The sequence below is a fragment of the Taudactylus pleione genome, unplaced genomic scaffold, assembly GCF_031769625.1.
Source record: "Taudactylus pleione unplaced genomic scaffold, aTauple2 ptg000185l, whole genome shotgun sequence".
NCBI classification, from domain to species: domain Eukaryota; kingdom Metazoa; phylum Chordata; class Amphibia; order Anura; family Myobatrachidae; genus Taudactylus; species Taudactylus pleione.
The window spans coordinates 2757289-2779412 of record NW_028284587.1 but is presented as its reverse complement, the minus strand read 5'-3'; the positions used below and the strand labels follow the sequence as shown (position 1 = coordinate 2779412).

The following is a 22124-nucleotide window of genomic DNA, read 5'->3' as shown; positions in this document are numbered from 1 at the left end:
CAGGGACAGCGCTGTCCCTGCTGTCGGCTCCAGGCTGCACGCGGGGATCTCGCGATACTTGCGAGATCCTGCGCATGCTCAGTGGAGCCGGCCGGGAAGAGACACAGCGCATCAGCACTAGGCTGATGCGCTGCTGTCTCTAGCGGGTAGCGCCGGAGGGGGGAGTTAACGCTCCCCCTCTCCGGCCGATGAGATGTTTATACATCTCATCAGTAGTGCTTCCTGCTTCGCCTCGGTAAAGAGGCGAAGCGGGAAGCGTTATAGCGGCACGGTAAGTGCCGCTATAATACATCTACCCCAATATCTGCAATGGGATATTTGTTGTCCTCATAAGAGATTACTCCGAGGTGAGAATAAAATGCAGACGCTTTGTCAATTCGATTGCGAATTTCATCCACGATTGTAAATTTGGGTTGAGCTCTATAAAATACGTGGACAGAGTATATTACTTACTTGCGGCCTATTGTTCTACTCGAACTGGGGCCCCCTCCAACATCTGCCATGGTCCAGTAATGCCCTCCTTGCTGCCTGTATGGTAAAGCCCAAGGACAGCACCACACAGACATCCGGAGATACAAGGTTCTTACATCTATCAACAACGCGTTGCGTGAGGGACCAAGGAGACCATCACCGGACTGTTAGGGGACCCATCGGATAGTGGGACAACGGACATAGATTATTATATCCTGGAATAATGTGTAACTTGTGGAACTCGCCTGTTAAACATGCATGAATTTGTGTGGAGTATGTGGAGTTTTGTCCGGATCACAAACATTCCAGGATATTCCCAGGGTAACCGTGCTGCAACCTCAGGATCCATAATCAATCAATCCTACTTTACATGTTGCAATGTTTTAAAATAATTTCCAGGGACGCTTTGCTGATGGCTTAGACTATACATTATACAATCTTCTGCCCATCAGGGACTGGATAACGATGGCTAATTAATACTGGATGGAGAATGCTCTTTAATGAACAAAGAGTATATAGTACATTTATAAAACTTCTATAATCCATACTTGCAAATATTAAGGATCCTCTGAATGTATGTTTGGGTGATCACAGCATTTATCTGCTGTATTCCCCCATTTTCATTCCAAAAAAACCAGCCCCCGTGGGCTTCTATGAGAGCAGCTACATGCCGAATTATAAAGTTTATTAGCAAACTAATCTCATCTTCAGATGGTGTTAAGCATGGATTGCACATTTTACAGGGAGAGAGGTCTGTAGAATACCTCCCCGGCAGTGGCCGATAGCACATCCCATGGGCGAGCTCTGATTGGAGTTCCTGTCCCTGGATGCGAATTTTGTTACATTCATGCGATACGTAATTTCTTTTTGCCGCGATAAATAAATATGACCCTTATTGTCAGAATTATTTACCTTTCTAATGGAATTACACTACTAACACGTCTTCTGTGGGTAGTGCTGTCATTTGTCATCGTTTTCTCAAAACGATCCAGACTTCTCCTCCAGGAAATACTTAACGTTACATTTCTTTTTCTTGGATTCTGATGGATTACACCGATGGGATAAGTGGGAATTGGTTCCTAAACCATTTTGTCGGTCTGTTAATGCTCAGTCTCGTTTTATTACTGCGCTTGTCCTCGATTGCAAAGCGCTAAGAAATCTTAATTCTAATAATAACTTTTGCACTCTGGCCATAAATTAACAGCTGGAGGCTTGCTGAGACTTCTAGTCCATGAGCAGCTGGACAGGCATACGTTACCTACTTCTGGCATATAGTCCACTTGCATAACAATAGGGGTCAAAATGGCCACAAACAGAGGTCATGAGCCCTATGTGGACTAGCCAGGTACCAAATGATACCACTATTGCTTCCTCACCTCCTACCTTCATCCTGTTGCTGCTGACCGCCAATACAATTCCCTAACGTATATAAGGGAAACCAGAACCCACTCACATTCTAATACTGAGTGATAATTGATAATTAGCATAATGTTACACGTGCCTCCCCTCTGTGAATTCTGATTGGTTGCCAGGGAACACTGCAGGAGGCAAAAAGCACTGAGATAATTTAGTTTCCAGTGCAGTCAGATCTGATTTTGGAGGGTATGACTTTGGCATGAGAAAGGCGTACAGCCATGGCCAAAAGTTTTGAGAATGACACAAGTATTGGTTTTCACAAAGTCTGCTGCTTCAGTTTTTATGATGGCAATTTGCATATACTCTAGAATTTCATGAAGAGTGATCAGATGAATTGCAGTTAATTGCAAAGTCCCTCTTTGCCATGACAATGAACTTAATCCCAAATTCAACATTTCCACTGCATTTCAGCCCTGCCACAAAAGGACCAGCTGACATCATGTCAGTGATTCTCTCGTTAACACTGGTGAGAGTGTTGACAAGGTCTAAGGCTGGAGATCACTCTGTCATGCTGATTGAGTTAGAATAACAGACTGGAAGCTTTATAAGGAGGGTGGAGCTTGAAATTATTGTTATTCCTCTATTAACCATGGTTACCTGCAAGGAAACACGCGCAGTCATCATTGCTTTGCACAAAAAGGGCTTCACAGGCAAGGATATTGCTGCTAGTAAGATTAAGCCTAAATCAACCATTTATTGGATCATCAAGAACTTCAAGGAGAGAGGTTCAATAGTTGTGAAGAAGGCTTCAGGGCACCCAAGAACATCCAGCAAACACCAGGACTGTCTCTTAAAGTTGATTCAGCTATGGGATCGGGGCACCACCAGTGCAGAAATTGCTCAGGAATGGCAGCAGGCAGGTGTGAGTGCATCTTTACGCACAGTGAGGCGAAGACTTTTGGAGGATGGCCTGGTGTCAAGAAGGGCAGAAAAGAAGCCACTTCTCTCCAGGAAAAACATCAGGGACAGACTGATATTCTGCAAAGCTACAGTGATTGGACTGCTGAGGACTGGGGCAAAGTTATTTTCTCTGATTAATCCCCTTTCAGATTGTTTGGGGCATCTGTAAAAACGCTTGTCCAGAGAAGGGAAGATGAGCGCTACCATCAGTGCTGTGTCATGCCAACAGTAGAGCATCCTAAGACCATTCATGTGTGGGGTTGCTTCTCAGCCAAGGGAGTGGGATCACTCACAATTTTGCCTAAGAACACAGCCATGAATAAAGAATGGTACCAAGACATCCTCCAAGAGCAACTTCTCCCAACCATCCAAGAACAGTTTGGTGATGAACAATGTCTTTCCCAGCATGATGGAGCACCTTGCCATAAGGAAAAAATGATAACTAAGTGGCTCGGGTAACATGGCCAAGAAACTCCCCACAGAAATGTAGCATAAAAATTTATAGATACAAGCTTTGCTATTACAATGGGAGCAGGGGCGTATCTATAATGGGTGCAGGGTGTGCGGGGAACACGGGCCCCTACGTTCAGGGGGACCCCTCACCGCACACCCTGCACCCATAATATTACTTACCTCTCCAGAGTCCCTCGTCGGCGTGGGGGTCCGGTGCTGTAAAACGACTGGAAAATGGCCGCGTCATTCGCGCATGCGCAGTACAGGGAAAATGGCCACCGCAGCAATTTTCCCGGTGCCCTGTACATACACTATAGACTCTGGGCACACTCTAGTGCCCAGAGTCTATAACTCCTGTGCTGGCCGCGCACAGCTCAGTGCGCTGCCGGGCAGAGAGGAGGGGGCAAGTGTCGGAGACAGCACACGGGCCCCCTCCTCTCTAGAAACGCCCCTGAATGGGAGCTGTATTATGTACTGAATAATGTGAATTCTATCTTGGACAATGGGAGCTGTGGCATTATTGACCATATTAGATGTTGGTTAATTGTGATATATTGCATGCCACGGGGTGTGATCTGGGCAGGGAACACCAGACCCATTTATGCATTTCATCCCATTGCATGTCCAATTGTTTTTAAAATATGCTGCGTGAACACTGGAGGCCATAGTGGGTCTGGGGGCCAGAGCCAGCGTGGGTCAAGTAGGCTCCGCTCGCCCCCTGTATTAGTGTGAAATATCAGCACTTTGTTTTTTTTATGGACAAATTCAAAATTCAAACTCTCCAGACTATCTGTGAGCACAAATGTGAACATCGTGCTCCGAAGATATTTGTAGAAGTCCAAAATGCTATACCAAAGAGATTTGTTTTGTTTTACTAATTGCTAGTTAATGTGCGTCAGACGCAATAACTGGGTATACTGCATACCGTAAACTAGAATTTTTTTCTTTACAAGGGTCCACAAACGGTTCTTGTTGCCTGGGCCCACAAAGGCAAAAACTGCCCCTGAGCATCACAAACACAGAAAATCTTTTTGCATGGTACAAATACAGAAGAGGCCTTAGGACCTCATTCAGACCCGCTCACAAGCGGGTCGATGGTTGTGCATTGTGCACGCGCGGCATGCGGAATGCACGTGTGCAAGCCCCGTAGCGAGTGAGAAATTCACTTGCTCCGGAGCACGCTACAAAACGGGGCGGCTGTTGATGTTGATCGACAGCTCGCCCCGTTTTGTAGGCGGGGTGGCTGGACAGACGGAGGCGTTCCTGAAGGAATGCCTGACGTTTGTGGGCGGCCCTACTGACATCACCAGTGATGTCAGTAGTGAGCTTCCGGCTCTAATAGAGCCGGAAGCTCACTGGGGTTTGCGGCAGACGAGACCCTACCACAAGGGTCTCGTCGCAAGCCCGATAGTCGCGACCATCGTGACCATCACCCGGTTGCTCGCAAAAGCTGTGGGTGGTCACCCACAGCTTAGCAAGCGGCCAGGAGGCCGGCTTTAAAAAAAAAAGTGTCCGCCCTCATTCAGAGCGAGCGGCTCTGAATGAGGGCCTTAGGAGGTCATTCAGACCCGCTCGCGAGCGCAGGACGCTCGCAAGCGGGTCGATGTTCCCCCACCGCGCATGCGCACGACGGAGGGAGCTCCGTCGTGCGCATGCGCGAGACCCGGCGAGCGACGGGCTCTCCATCGCTCCGGGTCTCGCACCAAAGGGGGCGTGCTGTCGATGTTGATTGACAGCACGCCCCCTTTGGTGGGCGTGCCGGGGGCGTGCCTGCCAGACGGAGGCATTCCCATGGGAACGCCTACCGTCTGAAGCCGGCCCCATTGACATCACTAGTGATGTCAGTGGGAGTGATTTTGGCTCTGATAGAGCCAAAATCACTCCAGGGCTTGCGGCAGCGAGACCCTACCGCAGGGTCTCCGTCGCAAGCCCGATGGTCGCGATGGTCAAGACCATTGCGACCATCATCATGGACGCTCGCATATGCTGTGGGTGGTCACCCATAGCTATGCGAGCGGCCAGGAGGCCGCTCCATTTTCATGGAGGAGGGCCCTGATTCAGAGCGAGCGCTCTAGTCAGAGCGTTCGGCTCTGAATCAGGCCCTTAGTTCCGTGTTACATTAAGGAGTCCTGATCCTCTTTACACTGATATAGACACAGCAATCACTGCTAGGTGATAGGTGAGCAGATTGGGGACATGTATAATAGACTCCCACCACATAGTATTCCCCAGTATCACCTGTTTGTCAAAACAGAGTGAAACTTGGACAGTACAAACTACCACCTAAGTCCCCCAAATGAAGACATATTGAGATTTATACATAAGCCTTATTAGTGACTGTTCTTCCAGATTTATTCCTAACAATTAACCCTTTATATACTGAATTCTTAAAGGAAGCGTACCTCTTGGACCTGGCAGCCCGCGGGCAGCCGCTATAGGATCCCCCTGCTTTTTCCCATTTCCTTCAGGCTGAAGAAGGGGTTAATTGAACTAGGAATGTATAATGTTTTCTTTCCCCCATAGCTAGTATTTTTCCTTGCCGAGAGATGCAGGCTGCAGGCGCTCAGACCGACCTCTGACCCTTCCCCCTTAAACACTCTTATTAAGGAACAAAATGTTTCAATATGTTGGAGACCAGGGAGCGGAGGCAGGGCGGCGGTAGGGGGCCCCCTCTTTTTACATTCTCCATTTCCAAAATGTTGTGACAGCTCCATGCATAACATTGGCATCATGCCGCCTACTGGGGACCTACTATAAATCAATGTGTATTCCCTTACGGCATGGCGTCAGAGGAACAGAAGGAGTCCCCGGATATCGGCGATAGTGTCACAGTAATATACCAGGAGGAATACGTGATATAGATGGGGGGGGGGGAGATCTTATTCCAGGGAGGATAGAAAATCTGTGCAATGGGAATCACTTCTATTTGCCCTCATTTAACCAATTATATGATCTATATCCAATAAATATCAGGTTCTCAGTGCGGGATATTTTGGTGTGCGGTTATCGCCTGCAGATCTCCCTGTTGCTGAGTGACTGCTCTCTCGCCGCTCCATTATTAGATTTTACACAAGTAACTATGGCCCTGATTCAGAGCCGCTCGTAAGTGGCCGCTCGTTCGTTCTGACCGATGTTCGCACATCTGCGCATGTGTACGGATTTTAATACGCATGCGCGAACCAGTCAGTGCGGCCGAAAATCGTTTGTTCGCTATATAGCGAATGCCTGCTATTTTGAGTGACAGAAGGAGGCGTATGTGGGTGGTAACAGGGGAAGGGGCTTGAAAACGGGGGAGTGGAATTCGAAAGCAGGCGTGCTTAAAGGTCAAAACGGGCGTTTTAAGGGTGTGCATAATTACTGGGTTTTTTTTTACTCAGAACTGCTCGCAAAATAGCGGTTGAAAAAACCAGCCACAGGAATAGCGAGCAGTTCATACGCTGTTCGATGTACTCGATTAATCTAATAGCGGACATGACGTATGGTGCGAGCGGCAAGGGGGCGTATTTTTCAAAATTACAACTGCAAGTTTTGCTCGCTCGTTCAGACTTAGAGGCGTGAACAGACCGCAATTAGCGAACGGTTCATTTGAATAGCCACCCCTTGTTTTACAACGAACGACCGCAAATAGCGAGCGGCTCTGAATCAGGGCCTATATTTCTTATATTTTTATTTCTGTCAAAATTTGTATAAACAAAGGTTTTATGTCAGAATCGCTGAGCGCCTTTTATATTCTAGAAAAAGAAACTATGATGTCCAACAGTAGAAACTATTTTGTAATAAATAATGTAAGGCTGAATACGCACAATACGATATATCATCTGTGACGGATCGGTATGACCATCGTATAGTGCAGGGGTCAGGGAATATTTTTACCTTTTACCCCAAAATATATTTAGATACGCCGACGTTACCCCATTGATTTGAAAGGAAGGATTGCCCCCATATAATGCCCCTGTAGTAGTGCCCCTGTAGTGCCCCCATAGCTATGCCCCTGTAGTAGTGCCCCCATATAATACCCCTGTAGTAGTGCCCCCATAGTTATGCCCCTGTAGGGTCCCCATATAATGTCCCTGTAGTAGTGCCCCCATATAATGCCCCTGTAGTGCCCCCATATAATGCCCCTGTAGTAGTGCCCCCATATAATGCCCCTGTAGTGCCCCCATAGCTATGCCACTGTAGTAATGCCCCAATATAATACCCCTGTAGTAGTGCCCCCATAGTTATGCCCCTGTAGTGCCCCCATATAATGTCCCCATAGTTATGCCCCTGTAGTGCCCCCATATAATGCCCCTGTAGTAGTGCCCCCATATAATGCCCCTGTAGTAGTGCCAGGGCCGGCCGAAGACAAATTTTTTAGGTAAGCAAAAAAAAAAATGTAAGCGCCCCAAGGGGTACCAATGCACGGGCCGAATGCTCACGCCCAGAAAAAAAATAAAGGAGTATGGTCTAGTGGGAAAAATAATACACCCCCACCCCATATAATAATACACCCAACACCTCTCAAATAATATTAATAACCCCCATCCCACATGATACATCCCCACCCACATAATACACAGCACACCCCTCAAATAACATTAATAAACCACCACCCAACATAACACACCCTCACCCCACATAATACACAGCACACTCCTGTAATAACAATATACCACCACATCACATAATAAAAAACACCACCCCTCAGATCATATTAATATACCCACCACCCAATATAATACACAGCACATCCCTCAAGTAACATTAACCCCCCACCCCACATAATATACAGCACACCCCTCAAATAACATTAATAAACCCCCACCCAACATAACACACCACCTCAGTAACAGTGCACACATACAGTCAGTCAATGACAGCGCACACATACCTTTTTATAGAGGCACTGCACTGAGACAGGCTGCAGGACACGGCACCCCGCCAATCCACGATTAGCAGCAGCAGCCAGCAGGTCGTCCCCTGAAGACAGCACGCTGGACAACCCTGGATGCAGGTACAGTTGGCCGCGGTGGTGTGGTGGCGCTTGTGTGACGTCACACGTCGCGACCTCACACAGCGCAGAGGAGGAGTTCTGAACGGTGCAGAGAGGGCTTGTGAAGCCTTCTACTGCGCCTTAATTAATGTACTATGCACACATAGGGTCCGGAGACACTGGCGGCGGAGGTGGAGAGTTCTCTCTGCTCCAGTGTCTGTGGCCGCTCCGCGTTCCCAGCAGCTATTTCCGGCGCCCTCTGCCGACTGGTGCTCTACGCACCTGCGTAGTCGGCGTAATGGGCGGGCCGGCCCTGAGTAGTGCCCCCATATAATGCCCATGTAGTGCCGCTTGTACAAAAAAAAACCACTTCCCTTAATCCTCGCTCCTGCATCCGCCACCGTCCTGTCCGCCCGGCTGCTCCTCGGAACTATGGGAGAGACGTCATGACATCTCTCCCATAGTGCGCATGGAGAGAGGCGGAAGCTGGAGTTCAGAAGAGAACTCCAGCCTCCGGCTAACGTGGCGCTGCAGGGAAGGAGCCGGGCACCCGCTGGTAATAACATCTCAGCGGGCGTACGGCTTAGAGCCTCCCTGCGGCACAGCCGGGCATGCATATGAATCATTATAGAATGATTCATATGTATGCCCGGCTGTCCGTCCATTACCCCCAGGAATTTCATTTTTACCCCATTTGGGGTAATTCACTCCTGTTCCCTGACCGCTGGTATAGTGTGTACCCTGAAAATCACCCAATTCATCGTATGCTGATTTGGGTGGTCGCATCTTCCCATTGGATGTTCTGCACATCAGTTGGGAAGATGCAAAGGACGATGTGTTTTAGCTACATTACACATGCACATCGGATTGTGCAGTGTGTACAGAGATACGATATATCCATACATTGCAGCTTCGCTGGTTTGCACTGTCGTTCAGGTGTGCACCAGCTTAAACCATATTATTATTAACTATATATTGGAACTGGCACACCTCAGTCTGATACACACACCCTTCCCCCGCTCTGCCCCCCCCCCCTTATTTCCACTGCTAGTTGCGCCTAACCCCACTTTGAGGTCCATCGTTTTTCTACTATTGCACTTGACATGGAATGACCCAGATATGATATAGATATAGGGGTATATTTACAAAGCATCAGGATTTTGGTGGAGTTTTGTCATCCACTGTTGATGTACATCTGTTTTTACAATGGTTTCGTGTTTTGGGGGAGGGGGCTTTACAATGGGATTCTGACCATCACCATACCATCACATAACTGATGCAAACTGCGTCATCTATCTGTTCACTCAGAAGGAGAGGGACCACGATAGACTTATAATGAAGGCAATTCCGTACTGCAAATGGCAGATACATTGATAATTCCCTAAGGAAAATACAATTTTATTTATATATTAGCGGGAAAATTATTGTTTCATTTTACTGAGAGCAATATTTTTTTTTATTAATCATATCAAAGGGGCAATGTTTATTTCTAATTGGTGCTTAAAAATGTTTTTAATGATGGGGGAAACATTATATTATGATGTGGGCACCATAAATATAGCTATAAAATAATAAGTGCTTCCCATGCCATTAAAAACACTTTTAAGCACCAATTAGAAATTAATATTGTCCCTTTGATATAATAAATAATGCTTTCTTAATAAAATTGAACTAATGTTCTCACTAATATTTAAATAAAATAATAATATTTCCCTCATAGAATCAATGGTATAGTATTTGCCTCCTTATTCAATACATAATGATTGCCCACATAACTATATTGTGATTGCTTTCCTTCTGATTGACCAGATCGCTCAAACTACATTCTGTCTCCTCTGTCACAAACACCTTAATTATTGGGCAGGTTTGTCTGCGGTAATTGGTTTCTAAAGCTGCCAATTACTACTTTCTGGGTGTCTAAACATCTAATAGTATAAACATTGGCCCTGATTCAGAGCCGGACGCTCTGACCAGAGCACTCGCTCTGAATCAGGGCCCACCTCCATTAATATGGAGCGTCCTCCTGGATGCTCGTATAGCTGTGGGTCACCACCCACAGCATATACGAGCGTCCAACAAGATGGTCGCGATGGTCTTGACCATCGCGACCATCGGAACTGCGAGTAAAAGCCTGCGGTTGGGTTTTTCAACCGCAAGGCCAGGAGTGATTTTGGCTCTATCAGAGCCAAAATCACTCCCACTGACATCACTAGTGATGTCAGTGGGGCCGGCTTCAGACGGTAGGCGTTCCCTTGGGAAAGCCTCCGTCTGGCAGGCACGCCCACCAAAGGGGGCGTGCTGTCAGTCACCATCGACAGCACGCCCCCTTTGATGAGACACTCCGAGCGAAGGAAAGTCCTTCGCTCGTCGGGTCTCGCGCATGCGCAGTGGGGACCATCGACCCACTTGCGAGCGGATGGCCGCTCGCGAGTGGGTCTGAATGACCCCCATTGATGTGAGCCTAAGTAAAAAAAATTTGTGAAGTCTAGATTATCTGCAGTTTTTAGTCCGTTTGGGCTTTAGTTAATCAGCGAGATGCAAACCCACCAAAAAACTGACAAAAAGTCAAAACCAACGCTTAGTAAATATACCCAGGGGCGGTTTGGCCATTACCTTGGTCTGGAAGATTCCCGCAGCTATAGCGAGCGTCCATGATGATGGTCGCGATGGTCTTGACCATCGGACCATCGGGCTTGCGACGGAGACCCTGCGGTAGGGTCTCGCTGCCGCAAGCCCTGGCCTTACAGTCCCAGGCCCACTATAAACATCCTTAGCCCACTATCAGGGATGGCACAGGGGGATAGCGCTGGAGAGATTCATAGGGGGGATGGGCTGGAGACACACCAAGGCGATAGCTCTGGAGACACACAAATAGGATGGTACTATTAGAAGAAAAGACTGGAGGACAGTAATCTTCAGTAAGATAACAATTCTAATGAAATCATATTACTGATGCAAATGGTACCAAATGAGCAAATATATTTTATTAATATAAAATTGTTTAATATGGGAAACTCACATTTTGTCCTGCCCCAAACCTTTGTTACTATGTATTATCTGGTTGAACCGCTGTTGCATGTTGATGACATTGACTTTTTTGCTACGCGAACAGGTGGCTTCCGGACCATGTGATCTCAGCATGAATAGTGAATACAGCCTGTCCAGGAAGGATCAATTTCTGCAGAGTTTCCCCCGTTGCAGAGAAATCATATAGGTAAGAAAATGCACATTGTCATTCACATGCTCGCTGTGCTTATTCACTGGAGAGAGAGACTGTGGGCATGCCCATCAGTTCCTGGAGCAGTGGGTATTCCCCCAGCATAATTAAAATGGGGGGAATGGCTTGCGGGCATGGCATTTCACATGAGGCCACGCCCACTTTTCGGACACGCTCTTTAGGCGCGCACACATAGGGCCTGTTTCAGAATATTTTCCAGGGCCACTTTAAATTCCCAATCCGCCCCTGAATATACTCCATAGTCTCTCAGTTGTGTCCTCTCTTCTACAATCTTCTTGTTAATCACCCATGCTTTTAAATGTTACATTTGCTGGATACGGTCAAGTTCATCCCATAACCTGGGTGTGTAATGTTAGTACACAGAAGCGTATTCTGCAATAAATTCTGGGCCACATTCACACACAGCATAATACACACAATCTTCCTGGGAAATCTGCAGTGTGTACATGAGTAATGCAACACCGTATCTCAAAAGGGAGTAAAAAGAAAAAAATGGCAGGAAACTTGTGGGGCCTGATTCAGAAATGGACACAGTGGTGATATTTATGCTGATCGAGTGATTGTTTGCCAGTGCGCATGAGTATAAGCCATAATGTGCACGCGCCGCGATTACGTTTGCACAGAGGATTCACTCGCAGAGTGAGTGACAGGTAGTCAGCATTTGTGGGTTGTAACGGGTGGGCGGTCAGAAAAATGCAGACAGGTCGGACCGTTTGAGTGCCGTTTCATGAGCGTGCATAAGTTAGCCATTGGGACTGCATTTGCAGCATGACAGCACTTAGTATACAAGGAAAGCTGCAGTGTTTGCAGCTGTTCAGACCTTCCGCAAGGGCAATGTGGCTGCTCGATGTTACCAATATCAGTGCACGTAAGCAACGTTGTACGCAGATGAGAAGGCTGCAGTGGGCGTCAATATGCTCGGGTGATCTTTGCTACATTAGCATATTTTTTCAGCTGCATTTCGTACGAAATCGCAGCTGCGATCACGTTAATGTCCATCTCTGAATCAGGCCCTCAGAGCTTAAACTAGCATTGTCTAAACAAATAGTTATAACCTACGGAAATGTAAGGTTGAGATGCTGCCATCCAGATTTATTTCCAGATATCGGACAAAATTACTACAGACATACCAGAGGTAAATAATCCAGAGTGGTAGAATAAAGACAGGCAGGCAGGAGCAACTATAAGCTTATTAGTGGAAGATGACCAGCTAATTCACATAAGATATGAAACTACCGCAAAGGACATGTGAGATGCATTACAGAATCTGCATGAAAGATCAATATAAACTTTGAGCCATTTCTACTAAGGAAACTATTCCAAATGACAACTTTAAAGGGCAGATATAAAGCTATACAGTAAGTAAACGAGAGAATGTTTTAGATGCAAGAAACATAGACATGTGAAGAAATAATGTGCTATTTGGAAAGCAGAGCAACAGATACATTACAAAAGGCTACAAGCAGAGCAGAAGGATAAATTCATACTCACTGAGACATTCACAAGTCAGTAGGATGGTTCTTTCAATGCAACAGATTGAAGAGCGATAGAAACTTCTTCACAGAAATTGGCCTGTATCACAAAGCGACAACTGATATATTTTACCAATTAAGAGGGGAGTGGATGAAATGTTTAGAAGAAACTGAGATATTTAGAGTTATAGATACATTTTTAGACTAAAAACTGACTTAAGAATTGGACATAGCACCAAAATATATCAGTAAATAGACTACCAACATTTAAAATAATATTGTTACTCCGATTCCTAGGTCATAACACCTTCATCCACTCACCTCTTCAAATGACTACTCAAGATATACAGGCACTCATATAATAAAGACTAAAGATGACACAGGACAGGACTATGTAACAATGACAATTAACGCAAAATAGAGAATGTCTTAACTATTTTGCTGGCGTGGTCGCATCATTTGCGACCACACCAGGCTGTGCATACCCTGACATGGTCGCAAACAATGTGAACAGTCAAAAGCCCACTGGGCGGCTGTCGGAAGATAATTTTCCAGCAACTGCCAATTGCAGATGGACCTCCTGGCCACTCTGCATACTTGCATCCTCCCCCAGTGTCTGCAGTACAGCCAATCACAGGTGATTGTGCAGCCGGGCAGCACGCTCCCACCAGGTGGCTGTATAGTGGATTAGCCACCTGGGAAATGTAGATAAAGCTGCCCACAGCCCCCAAGTGTATAACTGGCGGCTACTCCGAAAAAAATCCGCCGGGTAAATACAAAAGTTGTCATACTGTAATATCCCGATCATCGATGGTCCGATATATCATTAATCGATACCTAAAAAAAATATATTAATGTTATGTAAAGTAAATTTTTTTGGTTATAAATAGATGTTCTTGACCGAATTCAATCATAAACAAAACAACAATCTCTGGCCCTGATTCAGAACCGGACGCTCTGACAGAGCGCTCGCTCTGAATCAGGGCCGGTCTTTTTTTTTTTTTTTTAGAACGGCCTCCTGGCTGCTCGCATAGCTGTGGGTGGCCACCCACAGCTATAGCGAGCGGCCAGGAAGATGGTAGCGATGGTCAAGACCATTGCGACCATCGGGCTTGCGACGAGACCCTTGTGGTAGGGTATCATTGCGCAAGACCCAGAGAGCTTTCAGCTCAAACAGAGCCGAAAGCTCTCCCAGTGCCATTACTTGTGATGTCAGTGGAGCCGTCCCCAGGCTCAGCGCTTGCGACCGGGTCTGAATCAGGCCCTCTGTGCGGTATTTGGAAAAAAATATTAGCCAGTTAAATAGTTTAGACAACATAGAACATCAAAGGACTGTTCATGTACACCAGAGCAAAACTATGAAAGAAATGATCTGATACATGCTAACAGACTACAGACTATCCGAAAAGTACTGGGGTTAAAAACCAATGACAGCTACTTACTTGCAAAAAAAAGCTTATGCTCCAAAATGGTGGAAAAAACTGCAGATCACCTTTGTCACAATGCGAAAATGAGTTTTTGGGTTCAATTTCTGAAGAAATACAATGCAAGTTACAAAACTTAGTAACATATGGGAGTCTTGTTAGATACAGTGAGACTTTCTAAGAATATAGAATTCCAGACCGAAGAACAGACAAGATGACGATCATCAATAGTCTGTTTTTGGTTGACGATGGCTTCACTAAACTTGGGTACGGAGGAAAGTCTAATACTGAACAGACCATCAATGTATATTTTGAACAAATGCTTGAGTTCAGTCTAGAACAGATGAAGTAAAGAATTTAACAAAAGAAAACAAGTCTTAACCACCTGTATTCATACAAAGCAAGTGCAATTATTATACGTTATCACACATCCTAGGACGATATGTCTCATCTCTCAGAAAGAGAAGTCAACAAGGCTAAACAAAGTCCATGGTTGGCAACAAGAACCGTCCTGGATACTTACAAACCTGTAGGTTGCAAATAGACATTCAAAGTTTAGTGTAACACAGATAGCAAAGTTAAACGGTACAAAGCCAGACTTGTGACCAAGGATCATCATTGAGAGAACTATGATGAGATATTGCCCCAGTAGTCAAACAAGCTAAACTCTGCCCTTGGCTTACAGGTCAGCCATAAAGAAATTGCAAGTGAACAGTGAGTGACAAGGAAAACATTTACATGGAGCTGCCACCAGGATTCTAGAGTCTCAAAGACAAGGCCTAGCATGCGAACTCCCAAAAAGTATCTAATATCTATGCTTTGAAGCAGGCAGCGAGATCACAGAATATCAAAATAAATGAAGTTCTCATAAAAGAGAATATTACGATAAGCAAAGCTACCCCCATGTATACACCTGAAGGGCAATTCAACAGTTTAGGGCGCCACAATAATTAATGGGCGCCCAATGTAGTAATTCAATTGTTTGGGCGCTTATTAATTGTTGCGCTTATCAAGCCCATTTAGACAGGGTTTAACCACCTATAGCGGCTAAACTCTGTTGCGGTATAGCAGCATTTCTGCTCGCCCCCTGCTCAGGAGGCCGCCGGTGCTTACAATTCAATCGCCCCCCCAAAGAGACTGATTGACAGATGGGTCTATCTACTCTTAAATGTGAATGATCTTTTATTAGGGAATTACCTGGGAATTAATATTGGGGAAAACAAAATGACAGTTTACTATATAATCAAGACACAAAAATAGAGAAGATAGCTGAGATTTTGGAATACAAACCACCAAAACGACTAATCTCTCTCATGGAAACTAGCTGCACAAGAATAAATAACCACGGCATTTCATTTACTACCAAATAATTATCTATACAGAAAAGAGCATGAACATTGCCCCTGTCACCAGCCCTTACATCAGAACAGTTTGGGCAATCTTATATAGAAGGAGCCTCCAGCCGTGGAGGCTCCATATGGTTTGGATTGCTGTGAAAGTGGTTATATGCTATTTATAAGAAACTATGGGGTCTATGTACTAAGCTTTGTTAGGAGATAAAGTGAACGGTGATAAGGTACCAGCCAATCAGCTTCTAACTGGCATTTTTCAAACACAGCCTGTGACATGGCAGTTAGGAGCTGATTGGCTGGTACCTTATCACCGTTCATTTGATCTCCTAACAAAGTTTAGTAAATAGACCCCTATGTGGTCTATGTATTTAAGCCTTGGAGAGAGATACAGTAAAGTGGATGGAAATAAAGTACCATAAACACTTTATAGGCTGTGTTTGAAAAATTACAGTTAGGAGCTGATTGTTGGTACTTTACCTCCGCCCACTTAATCTCTCTCCAAGGCTTAGTACATAGACCCCATAGGTGCTTTCGACTAAAACTTTCAATAAGTGACAAATGCAACCTGACCAGTTACATGGGTGCAGATTGGGCTGGAGACTCTACAAATAATAAACAGTAGCTGATTATTTCTGCTCAGTGGAGAACCAGTCAGTTGGACTAGCAGAAAGCAATCATCTGTATCACTGTCTTCACCAGAGGCAGAATATGATGTAGCAGCACATGCAAATCAATGGGTGATATGGCTGAGACAGCTGTTAGCTGACGTAGGACAACAGCAGGCAGAACACGTACAAATCTTTGAAGACAACTAAGGATACCTTGCATTTGCACAAACGAGCTAATACGAGAGCCAAGCACATCGATGCGATGAATCACGTCTTGAGAAATTTACAGCACTGTCCAACATATATCGCAGATATTTTTATAAATCCTTCTGGAGGGACAGCAGGTGGCGCTGTATCTTAAATTATCAATGTGTAGTCTCTCTTTTGTTTTAAGTGTAGACTTCTAGGCCACCAATTATCACTATTACAATGCGATATGGGCGTGACAGTTCCTCCCATGATCGCATTACAATATGCGATCATATCGCCCGGATCTACCATCCGGCACATGCAGGGACACTGCCTCCGCTGGCTAATTATGTGCAGTGTACCTATAGGCTACAGCGGTTAACGCCATCTTAAGCTGCGGAGGCCAATGTCCCGAATGCATCGCATTCCGGATATTGGTAAATTTGGCAGCATCGCATCCCCCATAGAAACTTATGGGGGATGCGGCTGCCTGCGGGAATGGAGAGATCAAAGCAGGTACCTGCTGCGGCCCCTCCTTAATACATCCGGGGGAAACTTAATATTTGCTGTTAACCCCCTAAAATGGGTGTTTTCTGGGATTTATACCTCAAGTATACAATGATAAATGGGTCCACTAGAATCTTTGCGTTAATTATCCATTTTATGAAACATGTAAGAGTCACAGAAAAGTTTACACCATAATGAAATAGTAGCTGTAATGTGCAACCTCTGCAGCAATACTGGCTAGCTCCCATGGTAACATATCACACAAAAAGGTATTCAGAACGCAAAAACTCCACTATAAGCACAATCAATATATACCCTCATAAAAAAACAATTTTGAAAATGATTTGGGGTGCTAAATTCACTAATCACCCCCATTTTACTCTACCTTTTCACAACACCACACCAAACAGGGGTGCAATAGCACTCCCAATAATCAAAATTTGCGGGAGCCCTCGGTGATGCCCATGCACCCCTCCCAAGGACTGACAAAGGTTATTCTGGGCATGCGAGTGTCTGGCAAATGCACAGAATATCCCGGAATGGGGTGTCACTGCACACGATGCACCCCCACACATGCTCACAAGAGGCGCTCTGACCAACATGAGTGGCAGTAGGCAGATGCATGTAGGCCAACACTGTTATGTGCACAGCGCTCGCCACAGTCAGCGTCTGGTTGAGATGTCCGATATTGCTCTCAATGTATACAGAGTAGCAGAACACATCATAAAACAGCATGAGTATTCAGTACCAATGAGGACCCTCTGTAGATTTTACTACATCAGGTCAGCAGTGGACGTGTCCCTGATTGACTGGTGGTCTGCATACTCTCCCTTCTCACCTCTACTTTCCGAGACTTCGATTGCAGGGGTGTTTTTCCCAGATGAACTATACAAATATAGGCACCGTGTATAGATACTTTACACAACGTTTTAGCTCAATGATGTGCTAACCGCATACTAACACAAAAATATTCATTTAGGGGCTGTGGAGCATCAATGCATTGGTTTCCAAGTGTGCAATTGTGACCATATGCTCCGATCCCTGCAGTCACTCCTCAGGAGTGAGAGTCAAACAGTATAAATCTACAATGTGACTCAACTTTAGGGATTACACTAACATTAAATTATATATATATATATATACACACACACATATATATATATATATACATACACACACATATATATATATATATATACATAGATATATATATATATATATAATATATATTATATATATATATTATATACATACATACATACACACACACATACATACAGTCAGGTGCATAAATATTGGAACATTGACAGAATTTTCATATTTTGTCCTCTATTCACCACCAAAATGGCTTTGAAATGAAACAAACAAGATGTGCTTTAACTGCAGACTTTCAGATTTAATTTGAGGGTAATTACATCCAAATCAGGTGAACGGTGTAGGAATTACAACAGTTTCTATATGTGCCTCCCACTTTTTAAGGGGCCAAAAGTAATGGGACAAACTAAACAATCCTAAATCTAACTTTCACTTTTTAATATTTTGTTGCAAATCCTTTGCAGGCAATTACAGCCTGAAGTCTGGAACGCATAGACATTACCAAACGCTGGGTTTCATCCCTGGTGATGCTCTGCCAGGCCTCTACTGCAAATGTCTTCAGTTCCTGCTTGTTCTTGGGGCATTTTTCCTTCAGTTTAGTCTTCATCAAGTGAAATGCATGCTCAATCGGATTCAGGTCAGGAGATTGACTTGGCCATTGCATAAAATTCCACTTTTTAGCCTTAAAAAACTCTTTGGTTGCTTTTGCAGTATGCTTCGGGTCATTGTCCATCTGCACTGTGAAGCGCCGTCCAATGAGTTCTGAAGCATTTGACTGAATATGAGTATATAATATTGCCCAAAACACTTCAGAATTCATTTTGCTGCTTTTGTCAGCAGTCACATCATCAATAAATACAAGGGAACCAGTTACATTGGCAGCCATACATGCCCACGCCATGACACTACCACCACCATGCTTCACTGATGAGGTGGTATGTTTTGGATCATGAGCAGTTCCTTTCCTTCTCCATACTCTTCTCTTCCCATCACTCTGGTACAAGTTGATATTTGTCTCATCTGTCAATAGGATGTTGTTCCAGAACTGTAATGGTTTTTTTAGATGTTGTTTGGCAAACTCTAATCTGGTGTTCCTGTTTTTGTGGCTCACCAATGGTTTACATGTTGTGGTGACCCCTCTATATTCACTCTTGTGAAGTCTTCTCTTGATTGTTGACTTTGACACATGTACACCTACCTCCTGGAGAGTGTTCTTGATTTGGCCAACTGTTGTGAAGGGGTTTTTCTTCACCAGGGAAATAAATCTTCTGTCATCCACCACAGTTGGTTTCCGTGGTCATCCGGGTCTTTTGGTGTCGCTGAGCTCTCCGGTGTGTTCTTTCTTTTTAAGAATGTTCCAAACAGTTGATTTGGCCACACCTAATGTTTTTGCTCTCTCTCTGATGGGTTTGTTTTGATTTATCAGCCTAATGATGGCTTGCTTCACTGATAGTGACAGCTCTTTGGATCTCATATAGATAGTCGACAGCAACTGATTCCAAAAGTAAATGTCACACCTAGAATCAACTCCAGACGTTTTACCTGCTTAATTGATAATGAAATAACGAGGGAATAGCCCACACCTGTCCATGAAATAGCTTTTGAGTTGATAGTCCCATTACTTTTGGCCCCTTAAAAAGTGGGAGGCACATATAGAAACCGTTGTAATTTCTACACCGTTCACCTGATTTGGATGTAATTACCCTCAAATTAAATCTGAAAGTCTGCAGTTAAAGCACATCTTGTTTGTTTCATTTCAAAGCCATTGTGGTGGTGAATAGAGACCAAAATATGAAAATTATATCAATGTCCCAATATATATATATACACCTGACTGTATATGAGTACTAAGTGGATGCGGTGCCAAAACACACAGAGGTTGACCAATCAAAACATTGAGATAATATCAACCATCAAACAATAAGATTTAAGCACACCTTGCCCTAACCTAACGGGTGTCAGCCATGCGTCAATAAACCGTAGATTACTGGTGTTTAGCAACCATAAAAATGATGTGGAGACAATGTGATTGACTAATAAGCGACTAATGTGCTATGAAAGTGCTAATGCATGAATAAATAAATTAATAAAACAGTGATCATATATATGTGACAGTGAAATAAGTTATAAATAAATGTATAGTTTATTCTAAGAATATGTAAAATCACATAAATACACAATAGATAAAAAATACTAATACATGAGGTACAAAAATGGACAATCAATAAATATAAGATTGGACAGCGATCAATGAATAAAAAGAAGGGTGTCAGCTTATCTGATTAAAAAAAGAGTCAGAGTTCATGTGGTAAGAGGCTGCTACTCCCAACGCGTTTCGTCAAAAAGACTTCTTCAAGGGGAGAAGTCTTTGGCACTTTCATAGCACATTAGTCGCTTATTAGTCAATTACATTGTCTCTCTCTCTCTCTCTCTCCTTCTATATATACATAAAAAAATAAATTTTCTGTTCTAAACTGTTTTCCATGTTTATTTTGATACCTACTATTTGAAGTTGTGAAGTTACAATTTTCTTTTTTATTATTTAGGGGACATTGCAGCAATGTTACATTTTACATATCCTATTTGTTTGATATAACTGCAGACTCATTGGGGTGTACTTACTAACGTGCAGGTTTTTAGAAGCGGAGATGTTGCCCATAGCAACCGATCAGATTCTGATTATCATTTATCTAGCACCTTCTAGAAGATAATAGCAACCAATCTGATTGGTTGTTATGGGCAACAACTCCACTTCTAAAAGCCTGCACTTTAGTAAATATAGCTCCAGGTCTCCAGTAGGATTGTGTCAACCGTCTGGTCTGGAGTTGGATCCCCGGAGGACTGGACAAGTGTGTACCCATCTTACATCATGAAGCGTCATATCAGATAAAACATTAGCTTTGTCCATTATTTCTAAAAAAACTGCAGATACAGTATAACTTAAGGCGATGTCTGATGGGGTAAGGGTGACAGGCCAAACTGTTATATAGTCCTTACCTGAAGATGTTATTCAGATTCTATTTCTGAAGATGTTGCTGTTCAGGATCTTATTGGAAGATGTAATCCAAAATCCATATCAGTAGTCGTTAACCAAAGTTGCTTAAATAAAGCAGGAACTGCTCAGAGAGTATCAATGTAGGACAAAATGTCACCACAAAATGGCTGCCAGTAGCTGGGCATCCCTTATATAGGGCTGTGACCTGCATTGTGACATCACAATACATGCAGGCAGCAGCTAGAGATGGCTGTAGCTGAGATCAGCACTGTGACATCACATTACATGCAGGCAGCAGCTAGAGATGACTGTAGCTGAGATCAGCACTGTGACATCACAATACACACAGGCAGCACCTAGGCTGTAGCTTAGATTAGCTCTGGGCCCAGATGCCCTGTAGCAGCAGCACTCTGGTGAAAATAGACAAGCCAGGGCTCAGGAGATGGCAGTGTAACTCGCTGCAGGGAGAGGGCCAGGCCCCAAAGGCAGCCTGGGCCCCATAGCAACTACACTTTCTGCAGTCTTTGTACCAAACTATGAAAAATGAAGCTTTTCGGAGTTTGGTACAGTACCTTTTGTTTACACAATCTAAACCACTTTATGCTTACTGTTTATGGAGGTTTAAGGTCTGTGGGAGCCTCTGGGCAACAAATATGGGGTCCTCTATTAAATATGGATGAAATGGAGGTATGCGCAATGGGGACTGTATCGCTAGTAAGCGGTACATTGACAAACAGCGATAAGCTAAGCTTAGCGCTGATTGTTAAATACTGAAAGGAGGACATAACCCCTTTAGTGAGTGCTAAAGGGGTTATGTCTCATTGTGAAATGGGGCCAATGGGCTTCTCATGAAGATAAAACACAGACACACACAGAAAAAAAAACACATATAGGCACCCACATGAAATATTACTCACCAGTTGCACAATCTTATCCACATTACATCGCACATAGTGCCCCTGATTCACATTACACCACATAGTAGTGTCCCTTATTCATGTTATGACACACAGTAGTGTCCCTTATTCATGT

At 44.3% G+C, this 22124-nt stretch overlaps 1 protein-coding gene across 3 annotated transcripts in view; it reads right to left on the bottom strand.

Moving 5' to 3' along the window:
- Positions 1–22124, bottom strand: part of ETS1 (ETS proto-oncogene 1, transcription factor) — a 474993-nt gene that overhangs the window by 293570 nt on the left and 159299 nt on the right. Inside the window, exon 1 of one of the 3 annotated variants that reach the window (XM_088476265.1) lies at positions 12942–12961. The exons of the other annotated variants lie outside the window; for them this stretch is intronic. The gene's annotated coding sequence lies outside the window, so the exon portion shown is untranslated. Of the gene's footprint in view, positions 1–12941; positions 12962–22124 lie in introns of those variants that run through there. 3 annotated transcript variants of the gene reach the window in all.